The sequence below is a fragment of the Lepidochelys kempii genome, chromosome 3 (genome assembly GCF_965140285.1).
Source record: "Lepidochelys kempii isolate rLepKem1 chromosome 3, rLepKem1.hap1, whole genome shotgun sequence".
In the NCBI taxonomy this organism is placed as follows: domain Eukaryota; kingdom Metazoa; phylum Chordata; order Testudines; family Cheloniidae; genus Lepidochelys; species Lepidochelys kempii.
This window is the reverse complement of record NC_136382.1, coordinates 34,253,380-34,261,886: the sequence shown is the minus strand read 5'-3', so window position 1 is coordinate 34,261,886 and position 8,507 is coordinate 34,253,380. Positions and strand designations below refer to the sequence as shown.

The following is an 8,507-nucleotide window of genomic DNA, read 5'->3' as shown; positions in this document are numbered from 1 at the left end:
GTCAAATGTTCAAAATCACCTAAATGCCATTTTCAGAAGTGACTTAGGATAAGATTTTAAAAAGGATTGTAGGTGCTTAGTTCAATGGGAATTAGGTACGTAAAAACCTTCAAAAATCGGCTTCTTAAGAGAGTTGGGAGCCAGAGGGTCTGTCTACACTGCAATCAAAAGCGTGGTTGCTTCTTGGGCAGGCATACCACCTCTAATTTAGCATTAAAAATAGAAGTGACGACATGGGGTACAGGCTTCCGTCTAGGCTAGCAATGCAAAGGCGTATACAGGGGGACCAGGTGGACTTGTACAGCCCATGCTGAAGCCTATATTGCCCTGTCTTCACTGTTATTTTTAGCCATGTTAGGTAGATTAAAGCTATAAGGGGTATGCCTCCTATATCTGCAATCACATCTTTGATTGCAGTGTAGATAATGTATCCTAAATCTCTTTCAAAGTCATTAGGATTTAGATTCCATTTGAATATTTTACCCCTTATCTAATTTAAGTTTTGAATCTTTTTTTCTTTTCTTTCTAGCCCACCTCACAAAGGAGAAGATACAACTCCCAGATGTCAGAGGCCTGTAAGCAATCTTTGCCTTGGAAATTATTGTCTTTTTTTCTTTGAATTTTTTAAACTTTGCTCTCAACAGCAGGTGTCACTGTCGTGACAGAAAACCTTACAAATACAGGAGAATTGGTCAGCAAATCAAAATTTGCAAAAAGAAAATAAAAGAACTCCAGTCACAAGGTGGCAATGGCAGCAGTTACACATATGATACTCCATAAAACGGTGTACATTGTGTAAGCAAAAGACCTTGGACGCAAAAGTCCCATTCTTCTGCTGGAGATAATAAAGCTTAATCTAGACTATATTATTATTATTTATTATATACAGTGGTTTAACTGATCAATTTCTATATTTAGTAATTGGCTATAATGCACACAACATATGAATATACTATAGCAAACTGTAAGTTATGTAAGCTTAAATACCTCAATCGATAAAGATCAAAATGTCAAAGTCTAAATAAAATATGAATTTGCCATGAGACACAAATGCCACTTGTCCCTGCACTCTGTATGTCATTAACCAAACTTTCTCATCCAGATCTTAGAGAGGAAGACTGTGTTAAAGTACTGTGGTCAGACCTTGAAATTTAAAGGACCAGAAGCTTATTTATATGTAAAATAAACTCAGCAAGAGGTTTCTTGTACATTCTGAATGGCTGTACAAGGGCCAAGTGCAAATTTGAGTTTATCAAAACTGCAATTTATTTCTGACAAGCTCTGGAATTTTTAACAAAAAGTGGGGAGAAAAGTCAATTTTTTCACTAAATTAGTTTTCTGTTTTTGACCACTTTTATAGCTGTTTGAAAAATGTTTAAAATGTCAAAAACCAAGAAAAAAAACAATATTTTTCACAGAAAATTATTTCCATTTTTGAGCAGATCTAGAAATATCAATAAAGGAGAGTCACAGAAAAGCCCTTTGTTTGTCTTCTCAACTCTGGCAGTACTGTTGACTAAAGGGAAATAAAAGTACTATAAAACATTTTCATGCAAAGCTCATTTAAATTGATTAGTGTAGGTTTTGTTAATATCTTCTTTTAAAAATATTATTTGGTGTTTTGATGGAACTGGGGAAACATGAAACAAATAAAAATAAGAGATACATTTAAAATAAAATATAGAAGAATGTTGGGAAGAGAACATAAGAGTTATTTTAAGTTTTGTGTAGATGTTTCTTGAAGTGCTTTCATTTATTTCCTGATAATGTTGGGCACTCATTTTGTTTCAAGGCTCTGACCTACATCGTACTAAAGCTCCTACCCTGCAGAGCTATACTGGTGTGAATAATATGTTCATTCAATGGGACCACTTGCATGAGTAAGGGTGGTAGGGCTTAAGGCCTGTAAGGTTTAAAAGTTGCCTATATATTCCAAAATGGTTTGTTCTTTCCTCTTTGAATAGAGCTGCTATCATATTTAAGCCAGCAGAAGCTAGGTTAAATGATCCACCTTAATAAACTTGGTCTTGGCATGAAATGGCCATGTCACTGAAGCTGTCTGGCAATGTGTTGATATGATTTGATTAAGTTTCTTTGGTTTTTCACTCGAGAAACACTCTAGGGTACATGCTTCATAATAAATACAATACACTAAAAGTTAGCATTAACTGAATGGCACATTCATTAAAGCAATCTGAAAAGTTTTTCAGTCACTAAATTAATTGTGCTGAAATTCAACTAATAAAGCAAAGGTCAGAAGATGTAGTGTGACAATTCACACAGGGGTCTTGAGTGAGTCTGTTTCCCTCCCCACTCCAACCGCCTCCTCTGAAAGGGACAGGGGAAAAGAAGAGAAATGAAATAAACCAGTCCTTGATCCACAGTTCTTTGCATAGGGCCTGATCCAAAGCCTACTGAAGTCAAAGGAAATCTTTCCACCTACTTAAGTGGGCTCTGGATCAGGCCCATAGTACTTACGCACCATGATGAGCAAGTGCAAATGGAAACTAAATGGGGACAGAAGTAAACAATCAACCTGTTGGTTTACTAGTTTACCAGCTCTGTTAATCAATACAGCTTTTCACCGGGACTAATTTGTTCAGTGTCTCCGTTTTAAAGGTATGTGTAAGGAAAGGCTTGTGCAGCAATAATAATGTCAGTGATTTGATTTACTATTTCTGTGGACTTATTTTAGGGTCCATGTAATCCCATCCCCAAAGCAGCTTACGTGTAGCATATACAAGTGTGTTTCTTTCTCATTAATGTTGAAAGACACTTTTTAGTATATTAAGGAGTCTGTTCTATCTCTTCAGTATGCATGTAGTGAGGGGGTGTGACCTTCGTCCAACCCGGAAGGGTAGGAAGCACCCTCTGTGCCCAGGTGGGCGGAGCCAGACCCGCATTGCCCTCCTGCAACAAGTGGAAAGGTGGGACAGGAAGTATAAAAGGCAGAGCCTCCAGCACAGTTGCAGGAGGGAGGGAAACAGATGCATCCTGCTCACTCCAGGCTGCTGACTTCGCTGCCAAACCAAGAGATGCCTTCTCCCGAAGGAGCCTGTGTCTGCAGGGGAGCTGCTGAGACTGTTGCTGGCCACCTCCCCTGAGGAGATGGAGGACACCCACTGATCCAGGTACACCTCAAGGGGAGGGGAGGATGTGGCCCAGGGACAGCCGACTCCAGTCTGGCTGTATTGCAGCCTGAAACATGGCCAGCATGTTGTGGCTGGATCCCATGCTGACCCCGTGGCAGAACACTCCACCAGCGTTAGGGCCCTGGGCTGGGACCTGGTGGAGTCGGGTGGGCCTGGGTCCTCCTACTCCATCCCACCCCACCCCTGGGGTTGCAGCTTCCCCACAGTGGGCCAGGTGTCTGGTGTTAGCCTATCGTCCTCTAAAACTCAGATGCTAGACTACTCACTGCTCTGCCCCTGCCTGAGGGCCAGCGTCTGTGGGCTCCTTGGTGGCTCTGTTCCTGCCTAAGAGCCAGAGCCTATAGAGTGTTTGGGGTTTTGCCCATTAGGGCAGTTGGGACACTAATTCCTAGGCTGCTAATTCTCCCAAGACTAGGCAGTGATCCCAGCTATGTAGGGAGGCAGTGTGGCCTCCCTCCAACCCAGAAGGGGAGGGACGACCAGAGCACCACTACAGTGCACAATGCCCCATTAATATTAACAGGAATCAGCTGTGCATCTAGGAGAGACTAAACCTTTATGTCTTCATGGACATGTTGGATGATTCATGCTAATATTTTTGACTCATTTTAAAAACTAAAGATTTTGGTTTCTGTGATACTAATTCCAGTGCCTTATTGTGACAATACAGTGGTAAGTAAAAAATGATATATTCTCTCAGAGCTGCTACATTCCCATAACAAGCTCCATCTTATTGCCTAGGGATGGTTAGAACATTTGTAAACCACCAAAAGGGATGGCATTTTCTATGGAATTTCAGCTAAGAGGTATTTCTCTTTTCCAAGCAGCTCTGTTAATCTCCCTAAACTACTCACAGTTTTCAATTATATATATATACTAACAACGCCTGTGTGAGGTAGGGAAATAATGTTGTTCTGATTTTACAGATGGGGAACTGAGGCACCGCAAGATGAAGGATCAGATATTTAGAAGGCTCCTAATGTTGCAGACAGGAGTCTAGTGGGAATTTCAGAAGCACGTAAGCAGGTAAGGCACCTAACTCCAGTCAAAATCAATAGGAGTTAAGTGCTTATGAAAACCCCACTTGGTGCCTGTTTTCATGTTTGGGTGCCTATATAACTTTGAAAATCTGCCTGTTGGTTATTTATCTAAGATCACACAGGAAGTCTGTGGCAGAGGAGGGAATTGAATTGTCTCCTGAGGCCCAGACTAGTGCCCTAACCAGTGGACCATCTATCATCTCTTTCATGGGTGGTCCTTTTCTTTTTATGATTGTTTGCAAAATTCTTGGCAAACTTCTCTCCTTCGGTACATGTGGGTGGTTTCCATTGAATTGAGTGGAAAAGGTCTGTATATTTGTACAAAGAATCTGGCCTAATGAATTTTACAAAGTTTGGCAAAAACTCAAAGTCTGGGAGCACATTCAACTTCAGGTGAAAATGTTTGGAAATTAAACCCTGCTCTATACTAGGAGTGCTTTGACGGTATAGGAATACTTGTTTACTATACTGGCAAAGCGTTCCTACTGTACGCATAGTTTATACTGGCAAAACTCTGTTTTTGCTGGGACAGCTTATTCCAGCTCACATGCCCCGCCCCAAGCAAAATAATCTGTATTGGTAAAACTGCAGTTTTGCCAGTATAACTGTACACTAAAGGCTTTTGCCAGCATAGCTACGATAGTCACAGATCACACATCATCACACACCTGGATGACATAGCTATGCTGGCAAAAATTTGTAGTGTAGACCTGGCCTGAACCCATGATCCATTTGGTATGTTTGCCAACTTCTAGATCTGATATGCCATATTTTGGTTTGAAATGTAAGACTCAATTCTTTCTTAATGTAAACTGTGGTGGAATGGGATATGACTGTATCAAATTGTGAAGTTTGTTTCTTACCTGTGTTGAAGTATTGTCTCTGGCTGCATTCATTTGGATTTTCTTAGCTTCAGCCTGTTTCGTGGCACCCCAGATAGCTGCCCTGCCCTGGAAAGTCATTTGACACTTTATTGAAGGACCACCACTGAGAGCCATCTGTATGGGGAGATGTCAGCAAACCAGTAAAGTGTCTGAAACCACTATGGCTTCTTGCTAAAAGCAGCCAAGTCAGCAGGCCATAAAGTGGCCATGTAACAAACTCAGCTTGACCAAGGAAGGAGGGGAGGGGGTTTTGGGTGCCACAGAAAGGGCAGCTTGACCCCATGTCCTTCCTGATAAGAATTGTGTTGACATTACTGATACATACATTTTAGAAGAGCAGGATGTGCCTCAGGAATGTCTATTGGGGCCTCAAGGCTGCAAACTCTGGAAAAATCCACACCTGGTTAATCAATAATCAGAAGGAGCCTCTTGCTTGACCATTGGAACTGCTTGCTTAACAAGTTTTCTTTAAGGGACAAGTCATTCTTTTACTAAATGTAAAGTATAAATAAGGGGGGAAAGTTTGAGGTAATGGGACTCTTCAGGACTGGACTCTTCCTCTGGATGCATCTTGTGTTCCCCACTAGCAGACGGGCTGCTGCTGTGCCACTGGAGAGCCACACTCAGCTTTGGTAATTATCGAGGGTTGGGGGTGTTTTACTAACCTGTTGTGGACGTGTGAATAAATGCTTGAGACTAAGTAAAGTTTAGCTTTAAGTGAAAGCACTCTTGTGTTGTCTTGTTTGTGCCAGCCATCTATCAGTCAGACGACTGTGTCTCCCCTGACTTATTTCCTGACACCACCTCGCACAGAGTAAAAGTTACCAAGAGCTTTCAGTTGAAAGAACCCCGGGTAACACATCAAGGCTGCAGAAGTGTCTCTAGGCACCAGCAAAGCAAGCATGTGCTTGGGGCGGAACAATTCCAGGGGCGGCGTTCTGGCCATCTTTTTTTTTTTTGCTTGGGCAGTTGCGCTCTCAGAGCTTGGGGTGGCAATTTTTTTGCTTGGGGGCATCAAAAAACCTAGAGCCGGCCCTGTAAGGCTGCAGTCTGAAACTATCAATTTTGACTTTCCACTTCTGCAAACCCACATGGAATGATGGTCTTTCTACACAGAGGCCCACAAGGGGCAGGCAAGCATGCTGGTGGGTATGGAACTTCACAGTCTGAATACATGGCCGAGAGATAGAGGCCCTCTTTAAGAGCAAGGTTCTTCTCTGCAGCTGGAGGTTGCCCACTGCCACATGTAAGAAGCGTTTGCAGGAGAGAGAGAGAGAGGGCAGGAGGGTCTCTGCCCAGCCTATAATGCTGACAAACCGTGGACTCACAGAAAGAGTGAACCAGACTAGGTGCGGGTGCATCTCAGGATCTTTGTTTTTTCAAAGATCTGTCTCTTGAGTGCTTAAAGCCCTGGTCTACACTAGGACTTTAGGTCGAATTTAGCAACGTTAAATCGATTTAAACCTGCACCCGTCCACACAGTGAAGCCCTTTATTTCGACTTAAAGGGCTCTTAAAATCGATTTCCTTACTCCACCCCTGACAAGTGGATTAGCGCTTAAATCGACGTTCCCAGCTCGAATTTGGGGTACTGTGGACACAATTCGATGGTATTGGCCTCCGGGAGCTATCCCAGAGTGCTCCATTCTGACCGCTCTGGACAGCACTCTCAACTCAGATGCACTGGCCAGGTAGACAGGAAAAGAACCGCAAACTTTTGAATCTCATTTCCTGTTTGGCCAGCGTGGCAAGCTGCAGGTGACCATGCAGAGCTCATCAGCACAGGTGACCATGATGGAGTCCCAGAATCGCAAAAGAGCTCCAGCATGGACCGAACGGGAGGTACGGGATCTGATCGCTGTATGGGGAGAGGAATCCATGCTATCAGAACTCCGTTCCAGTTTTCGAAATGCCAAAACCTCCCAGGAAAATCTCCCAGGGCATGAAGGACAGAGGCCATAACAGGGACCCGAAGCAGTGCCGCGTGAAACTGAAGGAGCTGAGGCAAGCCTACCAGAAAACCAGAGAGGCGAACAGCCGCTCTGGGTCAGAGCCCCAAACATGCCGCTTCTATGATGAGCTGCATGCCATTTTAGGGGGTTCAGCCACCACTACCCCAGCCGTGTTGTTTGACTCCTTCAATGGAGATGGAGGCAATACGGAAGCAGGTTTTGGGGACGAAGAAGATGATGATGAGGAGGAGGTTGTAGATAGCTCACAGCAAGCAAGCGGAGAAACCGGTTTTCCCGACAGCCAGGAACTGTTTCTCACCCTAGACCTGGAGCCAGTACCCCCCGAACCCACCCAAGGCTGCCTCCTGGACCCAGCAGGCGGAGAAGGGACCTCTGGTGAGTGTACCTTTTAAAATGCTATACATGGTTTAAAAGCAAGCATGTGAAAGGATTACTTTGCCCTGGCATTTGCGGTTCTCCTAGATGTAGTCCTAAAGCCTTTGCAAAAGGTTTCTGGGGAGGGCAGCCTTATTTCGTCCTTCATGGTAGGACACTTTATCACTCCAGGCCAGTAACACATACTCGGGAATCACTGTAGAACAAAGCATTGCAGTGTATGTTTGCTGGCATTCAACCAAAATCCGTTCTTTATCTCTCTCTGTTATCCTCAGGAGAGTGAGATATAATTCATGGTCACCTGGTTGAAACAGAGTGCTTTTCTTCAGGGACACTCAGTATAGCCCATTCCTGCTGGGCTGTTTGCCTGTGGCTGAACAGAAATGTTCGCCGCTGTTAGCCACAGGGAGGGGGGAAGGTTGAGGGGGTAGTCACGCAGTGGGAGGAGGCAAAATGCGACCTTGTAACGAAAGCACATGTGCTATGTATGTAATGTTAACAGCAAGGTTTACCCTGAAAGAGTGTAGCGACTGTTTTATAAAATGTGTCTTTTTAAATACCGCTGTCCCTTTTTTTTTCTCCACCAGCTGCATGTGTTTTAATGATCACAGGATCTTCTCCTTCCCAGAGGCTAGTGAAGCTTAGAAAGAAAAAAAAACGCACTCGCGATGAAATGTTCTCCGAGCTCATGTTGTCCTCCCACACTGACAGAGCACAGAGGAATGCGTGGAGGCAAATAATGTCAGAGTGCAGGAAAGCACAAAATGACCGGGAGGAGAGGTGGAGGGCTGAAGAGAGTAAGTGGCGGGCTGAAGAGAGTAAGTGGCGGGCTGAAGACAGGGCTGAAGCTCAAATGTGGCGGCAGCCTGATGAGAGGAGGCAGGATTCAATGCTGAGGCTGCTGCAGGACCAAACCAGAATGCTCCAGTGTATGGTTGAGCTGCAGCAAAGGCAGCTGGAGCACAGACTGCCACTGCTGCCCCTCTGTAACCAACCGCCCTCCTCCCCAAGTTCCATAGCCTCCACACCCAGACGCCCAAGAACGCGGTGGGGGGGCCTCCGGCCAACCAGCCACTCCACCACA

The 8,507-nt window shown here is 44.3% G+C and overlaps 1 long non-coding RNA gene across 2 annotated transcripts in view; it reads left to right on the top strand.

Moving 5' to 3' along the window:
- Positions 1-2,931: 2,931 nt before the first annotated feature.
- The window catches only part of LOC140908609 (uncharacterized), a 70,202-nt gene continuing 64,626 nt past the window's right edge, over positions 2,932-8,507 (top strand). The window contains exons 1-2 of one of the 2 annotated variants that reach the window (XR_012157931.1): positions 2,932-3,131; positions 4,079-4,178. This is a non-coding gene — a long non-coding RNA (uncharacterized LOC140908609). Of the gene's footprint in view, positions 3,132-4,078; positions 5,709-8,507 lie in introns of both variants that reach the window. The other variant, XR_012157932.1, reaches the window with a different exon arrangement.